The following is a 14,817-nucleotide window of genomic DNA, read 5'->3' on the forward strand; positions in this document are numbered from 1 at the left end:
ATATATCAGGGTCTTCCCAGTAGGATGTTGTAATCGAGGTTTCCGTCAATTACTTCAACATCTATTTCTACTGTTTTTCCCCCTAGTTCGACTTGCAAGTTACTTAAAATCCCGTATGGGGTGTATGTTCGTCCATCAAATGCTTTTAAGGTTGTCGAAGATCGCGACAAGGGTGGATATCCTAGAGTTTTCCAGCAACTCATCGACATAATGCATGTAGATGCCCCCTCATCAATAATTGTTCGATGAACAGTTTTGTTGAGGGATTTCACCTGAATAAGGAAAGCTAGTTGAGATGGTAACTGAGGGTCATATCCTTTGTGATTAAAGGGCACAATATTGGAATCCGTTGGGTCAATCCCACCTATTGCTGATAATAAAGCCTGTTTTTGAGAGGGGCAATTTTGCAGTACCTCAAGTGTCGACATAGCGGATGGTGATTGGGCCAGATCCTCCACTATATTATAATGTTGTGCTGCTCTGGCACGAGGATTAAATGTTGATTTGTGTACTACTCCCTTTGGCGGCTTTATCGTTAGTTCAGGAATGATGGGTGGCACAACTTCGATCGAAGTTGTTGTCGAACTACTGGGTGGATCATTGGCCTTGTTGTCCGACAGCTGTGGATTCCTGTAATCTTTATTCCTTGTCGATATCAAAGCATTGTTTTGTTGCTTCGAAACCAACAACATTAGCACTTGGGATGAGGAAGCATTGTCACTAGTAACTAGATTGGTTCCTGGATTTGGAAACGGATCAGTCAATACTGCCAAGGTTTTTGAATTCTTGAAGAATTTTCTAAGCTTAGCTTTATACGGACACTCCCTTGTCCAATGATCCTCATCACATATAAGGCATGGACGATTTGGTTTTCTATCTCCAGAAGGGTTTGCAGAAGATTTTTCAGGGGACGACTCCTCCTGTTTCTTCTTTTTCCCTTTCCTTTTTTTCTTTCCTCCTGGTTGCTTGGTTTCTTTGCCTTTGTCAGTCAATACAGCATTTACTTCCAAGGCGAGAAGTTCTTCATTTTCATTTTGACCTGAAACCGTGCGGGCCTTCTTCGATTTATCCTTTATGGTTTCCGTGCTGGTCGTTCCTATCACGCCGTCCCCGGCATGAGAGTCTTTGTTTGATTTAGGAGAGGAAGGAACGGAAAATTCCGATCTAGGAGCATCAAGAATTTTATCGTAGAGTGTGCCAGACTAAGTATAAATCAAGTCTAAATATTGTGCACGAGCAATTACTTTCTCTTCAGTGACAACTCCTCCCTTTGCCACATCTTCCGTAATAGAAGGTAACAACGACTTAATAAACCATTCAGCCAACAGCTGATCAGGAACATATGTTTTTACCATTCTACGACGACGTCGCCACTCATGAATATGATCGGATATGTGAGTGCCCGTCGTTTGCTTGAAATTGGTAAGAAGCTCTGTTCCCGTTTCGTATCTTATGGGTAACTAAAAATGGGTTAAAAAGGTTGTGGCTAGGGTATTGAAGTTATCAAATGAAGCTCTAGGCAATTCGATATACCATTTTTCTGCCAAACCAGTTAACGTTCACTGAAAAGGGTGAAGCCTAATCGAATCATCATTTAGAGTGTTATATGAACACCATAGATGAAAGGTCATCACATGATTCGACAGATCTTCACCCAGATTTCCATTAACTTTAGGAATATCTGATGGAAGTTTATGAGGAATCGTTGGCCACCAAGGGGCGTAAGCGATTGGATCGTTTGTTAGTCAATTTAGATCTGGTAACTCTAAAGTTGCCACGAAGGGCAACTGTTGATTCAGGTTCGGCGAAGCATACCCAGGATAAGATGGGATTGCGTGAGCAGTGGGTCTTTTCATACCAGCATAGTGCATTTGATGTTGATAACTTTGATAAGGTTGATGGGCATAACCATTATGAAATGGTTGATGTTGTCCATTTTGAATATATGGCTGCCCATTACTTGCAAAGACTTGGTGCTCAGTTCCTTGGTAAACTTGTTGGAATTGTGGTTGTTTATATTACACCAGCCATGGTTGTGAGACCATTCGTTGTTGTCCAATACTGGTTATTTGACCGAGATGAGAGGTAATGGTACCCGTTTGAGCCTGGGTCACTCCAGTTAAGGAGCCACTAACCGATGATTGTGGTGGCGTCGCAGGGACAAGGGGTTGTTAGGTTGCGACCTGAGAGACTTGAGGTTGGGATACAACAGGTAACACTTGTACTTGCGACACCGTCACAATAGCCGGTGTAGTGGGGATATTTGACATAGGCATACTTTGTTGCATTGAATATACAACTCTTGGTTGTTGAGGCAGTATTGGTATCCAATCACTGGATGTAATTCCAGCATAGCCTGAATTCTGTTGCGAACTCTCGTATGTTTGACCTCCTAGAGGCGATAATGAAAGGGCATATTTCCCCCCATACAACGGTAATCTGGTGCTTAAGGGAATTATTTGCCTTTGAGGACCGGACTGCCCAAATTGACATTGCAAAGGATCAATTTGCTGAGACTCAACATAAGAGATTCCAGATATTATTCTGGACGAACAAACGGGAACAGACCATACCGTCGAAACAGCCCCTGGATGGATTCCACCGGTGATTAAGAGCTAGCTGCGACAGACGGTACGTCGGCGAACATTGTCAGAGTGGCAGCAGGAAGTTCTGCCACTACTGTGTCAGATGACACAGTCCTAGATGTTAACGGTTGTTCAGACATATCTAGTCTATCTAAAAGGTTTCCTAGCGATTCTACAGGAACTTCCGATAATGGTAGACTAATTTCTGATGAAGAAGGATATAGAGTGATCCCAACTCCAAATTGCGATGGAGTACTAGATGGTGGATCCTCCACAATCTCTTCTATAGCAATCAAACCAGGTGGAAGAGGTAGACCGTCTAGTTCGTAAAATATTTTCGGTGCCAAAGAAGGTATAGATTCTCTAGCGACTGATGTTTGGGGAACAACACCTTCGGAATCAGCTATAGATTGAGTCGGTTTAGGTATACTAGGATCAGTACTGTTTTCTAGTGGCTGCGGAACTTCTTCTGTAAAGGCAGGGGTACCAGAAATGTTTGGAGTAACCGGAGTCTCCGAGGGTGTCGAAACACTTGTTCCAACCCGACCAGGGGACTTTGAGCCGGTTAAACGATTTCGCTTTGTCCGAAATACTTTTGATTCTTGAGACAAACATGATTGACTCGTAAGCCTCCGTGAACGATGGGGTTTCAATTGACTTTCTTCCACGATTGCAGATTACTCGATCAACTAAAAATAAAGGGGAAAATGTTTCCAAATTAAATGAATTTTAGATGCTTTGACACAACTTGTTTTTTCAATTTTTAAGAGTCGAGAAAAAACAAAAGATGACTCTAGTCGCCTTCGATTTTTAATGAGCCTGAAGTGACAAGTGCTCAGATGGACCTTTTCCTTTAAGGAGTCTGAAAAGGAACGAAAGAGACTACTCTGGAAATCTAGACAGAGGGATTACCAAACCAATCGCAAAACTGCAGAATACTTTTTACGGTACGGCAGTCAATCTTCCCGAATGTTGTGTTCAGTGCATTGCGATCGATAGGGCGGTAGACACGGCTTCCTATGGATAAAGGATATAGCCTATTGTGGTCTCCCAATATATACTCGACGGTACGTGGGAGCACAAGTCTGTACTGGAACTTTTCGTCTCAAAGAGGAGGAATCACCCAACCAACAGTGAAAGTGACAACTACCAGGCTTTACGACGCCGAATACGTTTCTAGCCTAGACTTCTAGATGTTGTGCGTTAGGTTCCAAAGCGTTTTTATGTTCATTGAACTTATTTTACAGTTGATATTTCTTAAGAAATTTGCCTTTCAGGTTCACCGCTTGATGTAGGTATAATTCCTAAAATGCAATCTAAGATGATAAACAATCGTTTAATCTTCTTTTTGCAATGAAAATCCTAGCTACTAAAGAAAGAGAGATGATATTCTTTCAACATAGAGCAAAGAGCACACACTAGATGCACTGTCCTAAATCAAACCAGCAAGCAGTCTTAATGCAAATGCACATGCATGTATTTGTTTTTAGCTTTCCTAATGTGTGAATGACAAGAAGAATGCTAAGTACAAATCTGAATTATCTTTTCAAAGCGACAGTACTAACAAATTTCTCTTCAAAAACGAAAGGAAGATAATGACGACACTTTGCTATTTTGAATTGAAAACTGCTTTCGACACTTGAAAAACTACTAATTCAAATCAAATACAAGAGTAACTATATAATCGACCATCAAGAACAATAGAATTCTTCTCTTTGACTGAAAACGACACTTGTGACACTTTCAAATCAAAAGACGACAGTTCGATTACGCTACTTCTTTGTAAAAGAGAACTGAAAATGGCGCACAATACATAAAAACATTCACAGTTCTTTGCACAATGGAGGTGGAATGATGGAAAGGAAGGGGGTTTCCACAGTGGTATACTAATCACAGACAGCAAAACTCCTGAATAGAGCTGAAAAGAGTGAACACAGAAACCAAAAACTGAGAGCATAAGAGGTCTTGTCTGATCAACACACCTGCAACACAGGGAAAGTGCGATGCAACGCACCTACTGCACAGGGGAGGTGTGATGCATCCAGATTTCCAAGAGTAGAAGGTGCGATGGTCCAGGGACGAGACTTCAACTGGGTTCCGGGTCATAGTTTGCAGCTCAATTCAGGGATTTAGGCTGAGCAAGTGATGTAAAGTAAATAGAAATCACAGGGGCTGATCTAATGAGGTTACTAGAGCCACCACTAGGGAAATTAGAAGGTTTGTAAATCGATTGTTCAGTTTATAAACAAAACCCGGAGATAGACTGAAGCAGCATTGATCTACTTTGCACTTGCATAGCAAATGCAGTTCAAAGGCTAGCTGGCTTGACTTCAGGCTCCATCTGTAAGTTTATAAAACAAACAAATGTAAACAAAAAACAATCTATTCGCTCCCCAGCGAAGTCGCCATTTTTTTATCGGGAAATCTAGTGTCCACTCGGAGCTGCTAGTCCACTAAGACTGGTAGCTATCTTAGAAACAAACAAAATAAAACCACTTTCGTTTTCCTTTATGATAAGTAGATAAGAGAGGGAATGAAGGACACCAACCTCAGTCTTGCGCTTTGGTTCCTTGCTCAGTTCCTCTCCCTTCTGACAAATCTTCTCCACTTCTCCTTCGTCTACCTAGCTTCAAAGAGCACCTGTGGAATCAAAGCCGCATAATACTATCGAAGAACAGAGATCTACAATCATAAACAATATAGGACCAGATATATATTGACCACACAAATGCATATATCATCAAGACATACAAGAATGTGGAGGAAAACTTGAGTAGCTTTATCAATATCAAGAATAGCAAAGAGGATTACAACCAATTGTTCTGACTCAGCATCATCCTCCAGCATGAAATCCCTTCTTTCACCTCATGAAAAGCTTAGATCACCCAACACTATGATATTCCACCAAGAAACCAACAACACTTCCTTACAAGATACAAATTTCCAGCCTCTGGATCTCCGGGATGAGGGATCCATATATAGATGATTGCAGGGGGGTGAGTCGGCTTCTGGGATTTTGATTAGTGTCCTCTCTCTGATAGTTCTTGATTCCACTTGGAGTTTGATGATCTCTTACTCATCCCTGGGTGAATTCAGAGAGGCAAGTGTCACAGGAGAAGTTTATAGAAGATTCCATGATCATCCACCTCGCAAATTGTCTCTGCCATTTGTCCACTCTCGCCCATCACACCCTACAGAAGGGCTTTTCAATATGCATCGCACCCTTTTCACTGGGTAAGTGGGATGCATCGCACCCTTAGCACTGAGCAACCTGTATGGTCCAGTTTTGACCAGTTCTGAGCAGTTTGCTGTGGAGAACTTCTGGGAGATGATGTAATCAGTTGACCTTGTTCCTTCAGGGTATGAAACAACACTTTTAGGGACTTAGGAGCCCTTGGTTTATGGACATGTATGATTGGGGTTGCAGAGCCAAAAAATGTCTATAACAAAAATACTCCAAGGAAAGGGGTAATAGTTCTTAGGCCTCCCTGAGCAAGGCTAAGGAGAAAGAACCAAATGATCTTCAAATACTGACTCATCACGTCAAGTCCCTAACCACTAAAATGGTTGAACTCAAATGATGAAAAATTGAGACTACCACGAGGAGAAAGCCCCCCAAGTACTTGTTTAGAAGGAATTCATCTTATGGCAGTAGCAACAACCAGTTGGTAAAGTCTACGCAGAGTTCCAATGTTGTCTTGAATATTGAGAAAATTGGCACGGATTCATATTGCACGTTTCATGAAGAGCATCATTCAGAAAATACATGCCCATAGTGGAACCAACTCATGAGTAGGATGATTGCGTAGCTTGTTGATTCAATCATGGTTGAGGAGTAGATTGAGCCTGATGAAGGGAAGGAAGAAGCTACTACAGCTGATGAAGCTCCAAGTGTTGGGCATGCAGTGAACATGTTTAACTGCATTCTCACAACCCAAAAGGGTATTGCCGATAAGTAGCCTTTGAGTGACGGTCTGACCCAGAATCAAAATAGTCGATACAACTTAAAAAGCCAAGGGCCAACCACTACCATTGAGTTTTCAAAGCAAAAACTTAAAGAGAATCTGTTAAGAAAAATAAACCCATCGACTAACTCAACGCAGAACACTCAGAGAAAGTCTAGGAAAGTAGTCTCAACGAAAAGTGTTTCCGACAGCTGTAAAGACAGAACCATCCCTCCGAAAACCACAAACCAAGTTTCATTCCCGGACACCTCAGTCAATCTTCCCGCTATGGATTATAACATCATGGATGATATGAAGAAGGTTTGTGCAAACATATCTATCCTCGAACTCACCAAGATCACGAGCTGGCGGGACATCCTTCTACGAGCACTTGGGCTAACCTCTTCAGGTAACGCTTCCTCTTCAAACAAGGGATTTAGTAAGTCTCCTGACACTCTCACATATGTACTTAATGCACTCATCATGGACGCAAACACACTTTGTCGGCCATTCTTGTTAACGTTCAAAATTTTAAATTTCAATGTACACAATTGCCTGGTTGATTCAGTCCATCGGTGAATGTCATAACATTATTTGTTGCCAAGAAAATCAATGCTAAATGTGAAAATATAGATGCACAGATTATTTAGTTGGATAGAACTCGTGTCCAGGCAATTGGTGAACTCATATATATCATCATCCGTTTATCATTTGATGGACGAGTCCACTAATGTATCAACATAGTGATTTTGGACATTTTGGAAGCATATGGAGTGTCACTGAGTAGAGACTGGTCTAACAAGCTTCAAGGGTACTTTTCCATGGACTAGTCATGCTTATGGCTTCCGTACAAGGGCAGAAATAATTAGATTTGGGTAGAATCAAAGAGATACATGAAGCACACAGTTACTCCCTTGAACGGACACAATGAGCCAATGGCTTTCATAGAATTATTATTTGGAAATTACTCTGTAGAAACTCAACTGGGGTGTTATCTTGCAGAACCATCCCTAATTCCACTAGACACACAGTTGGATCTCATTCCTTGTCCAACTGGAAATAATGAACTTTGTATAGTGAGTAGTACTAGTACTAGTAGTAGTGCAGTTAGCAGTCCTTATACATATGATATGTGGACTATGTATTTCAATGGATCCAAGATGCAGGAGGGTTCTAGAGCTGGTTTCGTTTTAATATACCCGCTACAGAGAAAAAAATTGATCTCTAGATGCCTGGAATTCGAGTGCACGAATAACACTGCAGATTATGAAGCACTTATCTTGGGCTTACAAAAGGCCATTGACCTTAACTTTGCCATTTTGGAAGTGGTAGGTGACTCAGAAATTGTGGTGCAACAGGTACGTAACACCATACATTGTGTGTTACCTCATCTTAAAAGTTATCAACAAGATGGCGACTCATCTCATATTTCCAGGATTCAATATTATTTTTGTTCCAATAATGTGTAATGAAGTTGTGGATTCCTTGGAAAATTTTGTTGTTAGGATGTCACCAATAAGGGATGGTTTTTCTATTGAAATTTTGTATAAACCTTTTGTCCTGGATAATATCAATAATTTACGCATTTTTTATGACGACCAATAGATACTGTATTTCATGGTGAATGTTGTTGTGTTCAAAGATGCAATGATCAATAAGGACGAGCACAAAAAGGCACTGTAGGATGCAGCCAATGCAAGTAAAGGGAGCCTCATCCCCAAGGGTGTGGTATCGTTGGAGAAGCTATATGATCTGCAAAACATCTTCCAGGGACCCGTCAATTCCATGACCCACAGTTCCACTCTGTTGCATGAGCAGGTCAAATTGGGAATTGAGAAGGATATGAAATATGTCAATCTCGGTACTTGTTGCACACCAAAAGACCGATATGCATTCATCCTCTTCTTCAAGAAGTATCATGATGTCTTCACATGGATATACAATGAACTCAAGACATACGACACATGAATCATCCAGCATGTAATACCAATCAAGGAAGGGGTCAATCCATTTCAACAGATACTAAGGAAAGTTCATCCAACGCTTAAGCCTCTCATATAGAAGGAGTTGAGAAAATTGTTGGATGCTCGGATCATATACAGCTTGAGGCACTCAATGTGGGTGTCAAATTTGGTTCCTGTAAGGAAGAAGTCCAGGGAGAACCGCCTATGCGTAGATTTCTAGAATCTCAACCATGCCTCCAACAAGGATAACTACTCTGTGTAGTCCATGGAACAAGTACTACAAATAGTATCAATGTCTGAAATGTTTTCTTTGCTTGATGTATATTCAGGATATAACTAGGTTCTGGTGGCAGAGCCTGATAGACTTAAAACTACATTTAGAACGAAGTGAGGCATGTTTGTTTTTCGACAAATATCGTTTGGGCTAATTAATGCTGGTGCAACATTCCAATGTGTAATGGACATCGCCTTCTGCATGCTCATCAGCTAGAGCATAGTAGTCTATCTTGATGACATAACAGTATTCTCCAAACAAATATTAGACCACCTTGGCCACTTGAAGAAGAATTTTGAGCGATATCACAAGTACAAGATATCCTTGAATCCCAAGAAGAGTATCTTTGCAGTGTCTGAGGGTAATCTCTTGGGACACATCATTGATAAAAGTGGGATCAAGGTAGACCCAGACAGGGTTAGGACTATCATGTAGATTCCCTTCCCAGTGAATAAGAAATCCATGCAGTCTTTCTTGGGGAAGATCAACTTCCTCCATAAGTTCATCTCTAACTATGCCCAGATTGTCAAACCAATACAAGAGATGGTGAAGAAGGATGTAGTTTACAAATGGGATAAAAGGGAAAAGGACGCATTTACCTGTATCAAACAAGCTATAGAAGAAGCACCCACGTTGTACAGCCTAGACTTCGGTAAAGACTTCTTTCTCTACAATTTTGCTTTTGATACCTCTCTTGGTCTTCTACTTGCTTAGAAGGATGAGTTGAACAATGAACGACCTATCTCCTTCATGAGCACAAGTCTGCAAGGACCATAGCTTAATTACCCTGTCATAGAAAAACAGGCTTATGCAGTGTACAAGGCGGTAAAACACTTTAGACCCTATGTGTTAAAGAACTGTTGTGTTATCTTTGTACCACACCCAACAGTCAAGTCACTACTTGTTCAACAAGCATTGGGTGAAATGAGGGTGAACTGGATGACCAGGTTACAAGAGTATGATTTATACATCAATCCATTTCACAAAATAAAGGGTCGTCATCTTTTCCCATTAGCAGCAGAAGAAATAAACGTGAAAGAGGAATAAGAAGAGCTCGTGGGATGGGAGCAAGAGATTGAAATGTATAATGTGAATGAGCCTCCCCCACTACAGACATAAACTATTGGTACATGGATGTGCACCAATACCTCGAGCATGGAACAGTGCCTTCTCACTTTTCCACATGGCACAAGAGGGCACTCCGACTTAAAGCATTATCATATCAGTTGGTCCATGGGGTGTTGTTCAAAAGGAACCACAACGGAGTACTGCTCAGGTGTTTGGAGACGCACGATTTAGAAAAGGTATTACGTCATCTCCACAATGGAGCAGTCGAGGGACACTTTGCAGGCAACACTACAACATATAAGGTTATGTGTGACGGCTTTTACTGACCTACATTATTCAAAGATGCTCATCCCTATGCCCGCAAGTGTCCGATCTGTCTAAGGCATGTCGACAAAAATCAGAAGTTAGCAGCCTCGTTGCAGCCCGTTGTAGTGGAAGAACCTTTTCAATAGTGGAGCTTGGATATTATTGGGGAAATTTTCCCGCGGTTGTCAAAGCAGCACCGCTACATCTTAACTGCTACATACTATTTCACGTGGTGGACAGAGGCAGTTCCTCTAAAACAGGTGAATGATTAGGAAGTCATTAGATTTCTGAAACAAAACATCATTTCCAGTTTGGAATTCCTACATCACTTGTTTTTGACAATGCAACATAATTTTAATCATTAATACATTATGATTTTGCATTGGAAAATGGCATTATCTTGAAGCATTCAGCCAATTATTATCTGCATTGTATGGTCTTGTTGAATCCATGAACAAGAACCTTATCTGCATCATCAAAAAGACCATATTCTCTTAACAGTGAAACTAGCACTCTGCTTTGGTGAATGCCTTATGGGCTAACTGAGTCACACCTAAACCTTCTCTGAACACCTCCCCTTAGTTCCTGTTGTACAGAAAAGAAGCCATCCTCCCACAGAACATCTACTTTCCCGCTCTCCAAGTGTCACAAGGGTCCTGAGGAAAGTCTTGTCTTTTAGTTCAGCGTAGGATGGACACTTTGCACAAGCTATAGGAAGAAATGTTTAAAGCTAAAGAAAAATTTTAATTCACCAGAGTCGTATCAAGAGGTGGTCTGATAGGAAGTCTGCAGGGAAAAACAACATTAGTGTGGGTGACTTAGTCTTAAAGTGGGATAAAGACCACGAGGACAAAGGCAAACACACTAAGTTTCAGTCCCTGTAGATTGGACCATACATGGTACACGAGAAGATTTTCCAACACACATATCGTCTTCAATCACTTGACGGGAAGATTGACTCCCTCCCTGTTAATGGCCAAGACTTAAAAATAGTATTTTCAATAAATATCTGGGGTTGTGCCTTGCACTATGTACATAGTCTTTTGTTGTTTTCTGTTTATTTCTTTGCTTGAATTTTGTGTTGGTTTTTTCATGTGAATAAGTGTTGTGCCTAATTGCGTTGTGGCTTCTAAGAGTGTGTGTGTGTGGCTGAAGTCTAAAGAGTCTTGTGACACTACAGTATTTGGCTAGCCTTTTGTTCATCTTCCTTGTGTTGGTTACATCTTTTGGCCGATGAAGTTCCGACAGAAAATATGATCCATCCGTTAGGAGAGTTTTGGTCCAAACATGAACCCATGGCTAGTCCAAAAACCTCATGCCTATACTCGGTTTTTCTGCTGGTGTTCTCAAGCTTATCCAATTAGTAGAAATGGAGAAGGGGAAAAATATAAATGAGCAAACCTAAATCAGAGGTCTCTATATGCTTCTCTGAAGGAACAACCTCGTCTACTCTAAATAAGTCAGAATCCCTCTTCCACCAAAAAATAAATAAGTGACGATGCACAGTTCCCTTTAAACAAATAAATAAAGGCAAAAGAAAAGAAAGGCTTCTTGCGTAGAGAGGTGAAGCAAGAAACTTCATCAGGGTACTGTCTAGGCTCGCTGGTAGCGGAGCAATGTTTGTGTTCCTGCGTGACCCCATCGGGGTACTGTCCAAGCCTGCTGGCATTGGAATAACACCAGAGATGAAAAATTATACTCTGAAAATCTTAATCTCGTGAGGAAAACTACCCTTCCTAACTCAAAACATTGTGATTATGATGAATCTTATGTTGTGTTCAACCGATAAGGTATAGGGGGGACCATTTCTGCCCATGGGGTAAGCGAGAAGTCCAAATTTATCTGCACGATGAATCAATACTCCCTGAGGAACCAAGGTCGTCAATAGAAGAAACTAACCAAGACAAAGAAGTTGGAGTTCAACCAGTGTGTTGTCAAGTGTTGTAGTTGCTGCAACACCCTCCAAAAATTTGGCTTGCATTCAAATTTCGGAGCAAGTTCCTTGGTATTTTCCTTGATTGTTGCAAACACTCAAGCTCATTCCATGAGCTTTCTTGAATTTCTTTGGCCCCTTTTGCTTGTTTTATTAATTGTAATATTTTGGCATGTTTAACTGTTGTATAATGTTTGCAAGCCTTTTTTGGTGGTTTTTAAGGTCAGTATTTGTGTATATGACTTGTCCTAACCATGTGAATATCCATCGCACTCATACACAAAGTCTTGAGCATTGTCTCGCAAGTGTCGTCGCGGTCGTCCCAAAGTTTATCTTAAGTGTCGCACTTGTCGCATCATGTCGCATCTTGTCACGAGGCAGCCACACAGAGGAGAATTCTTTGATTGTGTGTTTTGATGATCTATTTTGTCCTATCGTAAAAGTATGCTAAGTGTGTGATCATAGTTCAAGTTCATCACGAGTCCATATCTCTTCCCGCACTTAGCCATTTTCGGAAAATCTTCCTGATCGGGCAACTTAGCTTCACTAGGCCCTGGCTAAGTTATGCACTGTGCAGTCTCAGCCCTCTTGGATGTGACCCTACTTCCTAGAACTGTGTGGTCTCAGCCCTCTTGGATGTGACTCTACTTCCTAGAACTGCGCAGTCACTATCCTCTAGGGTTGCTCTTCTGTGCAATTCCAGAGTCCAGCAACCTCCCTTGACGTCCAGAATTGCATAAATCTGCTTCATAGTCTGCCTTGAACTGCGCACTTTTCACCTTCAACCCTCAATATTTTCCCTTTCCTATTGGAATTGCATAATGCACAGAGAGCCCAGCCTCCCTTGGCCTCCAAAACTGTGCAGATGGTTCCTCCAGTGCCCTTCCCTCAGCCATAGCTCATTGCCTTGAGAAACTGCACAGATCTTCCCTTTAAGCCTTTATGTTGCCCAGTCCCCCTTTCCTCCTTAAACTGTGCAGTTTGTCCTCCCAGGGCGTCATCCCGCAATAGCCACTACCTACTTGAACTGCATAATTTTGTCCCTCAGTGGGCACTGCGCAATTTTTCTCCTCAGTGGGGACTCTACAAAAATGTCCCTCAATGTAGCTTGAGCTACACTCTGCGCAGTCTCAATGATCAAGCTCTCTCACTATCTGCTGGAACTACATAATGCACAATCATTGGGCCCTTTCTCCTAGTCTGTGACTTGTCCCGGGCTCAGTTCATGGACAATAATGCATCATCTTAGACTAGGGAGTTTTCATATTGATGTCGTCCCATCATGATTGAATTGCAAGAACAAGTACACTATCAAGTAATGGTGAGATGATGAAGAAGGAGGAGGAGGAGGGAAGCATGCTAAAGACTCTCTTGTAGTTGAACTTACAATTGGATCTATCAAGAGGAAGCAAAGGGACACAAGTTTGCAACTATCATCTAAGACTTAAGATCATTGAAGACCCTGCATCACCAAATTATGTGGAGTAGAAGATAACGCATATCCAAGAATACATCTAGCACTCAGTAGAAACATTGACTTGATATTTCCATATCATCAAGCCATTCCATGTCAGTAGTGTCATGACTTGTCATATGCCACATCACTATTGTGGACCATGTATATTGTAATCAAATGTATTGTAAAGTGGAAGTCCAAAGGAGACATATGAATATGAAGAGTCATGTAAGTTTAAAATTCATAGGAAGTTGAACAGTCATGAGGGTACTCAAAGATTCAGAAGGGGGAAGAATTACCCCTTGGTTATATATACACCCTCATTGTATGAGGAAAATACTTTTCACCTTAGCTCCTCTTGCAAGGCATTAGAGAGATTAGATAGTTCTTTTAGGAGCAAGGAGTGGCTCCAATGTCCCATTACTGGGGCTAGTGATGTACATTGTAAACATGTGTCTTGGAACTTTTTCTTAATAACAAAAGTCTTTTAAGGCCATCATGTTCTTCATGCATGGACTATGAATGTTTGTAAGACTATTTTGTGGACGTTTGTATTTCATATTTTCTTTCACATGTACTAAGACAGTTGAACTGTTTCGGTTATTTTAGTGCTTATATTATTGAAAATATGTTATAATCGTTGTTATAGTTGCCCCATCCTTGTGGACTCTTCTATAAGATACGAGACAGATATTTCCTTGTTTGTTGGTTGTAAATATTGTCGCATCTGTTGTGGATTATTCTGCTAGATGTTAGATGGGTCCTTCTGGTTCATGTGTGTCTCTTCTTGGGTGGTATTATTACCTCTCACTTGGAGGCTTACTTTTATCTCCCCCCTTTGAAGTAGAATAACGTTGACACAGTTTCATTGCACATTAAATAGGCACACTCCCCTTGATCTTCGAAGACACCATTGCATCACTCACTTGTGCTGATAGTTAGAGCCAAGGCAAATATTTCAGGATATGGCAACTAGTCCTTTATACCGGATGGGACTCCTACATCAAATGGTGTGAGGTATGATTGGGACATCATATCGAGGACATTCCTGAATGTTGGCAAGCCTAGCACCATCAATATGACTACAATGTTGTTGAGCCTAAGGTTGGGTGAAGAGTGGATATTCTTTCTTCAGTTTCCAACAAATTTAAGTGAAATAGATAAATGTATCTCTTCTATGTTAAAGAAATGATATTATTGTTCAATGTTTTGTGAATATATTTATGTTGGGTAATGTGCTTATTTGCAATGATGAGATGAAATTTTTTGTGATGATTTGTTGAATAT

The sequence above is a fragment of the Pinus tabuliformis genome, chromosome 4_2 (assembly GCF_031772625.1).
Source record: "Pinus tabuliformis cultivar Carrire ecotype Pingquan chromosome 4_2, CPIR1, whole genome shotgun sequence".
Classification (NCBI taxonomy): Eukaryota; Viridiplantae; Streptophyta; class Pinopsida; order Pinales; family Pinaceae; genus Pinus; species Pinus tabuliformis.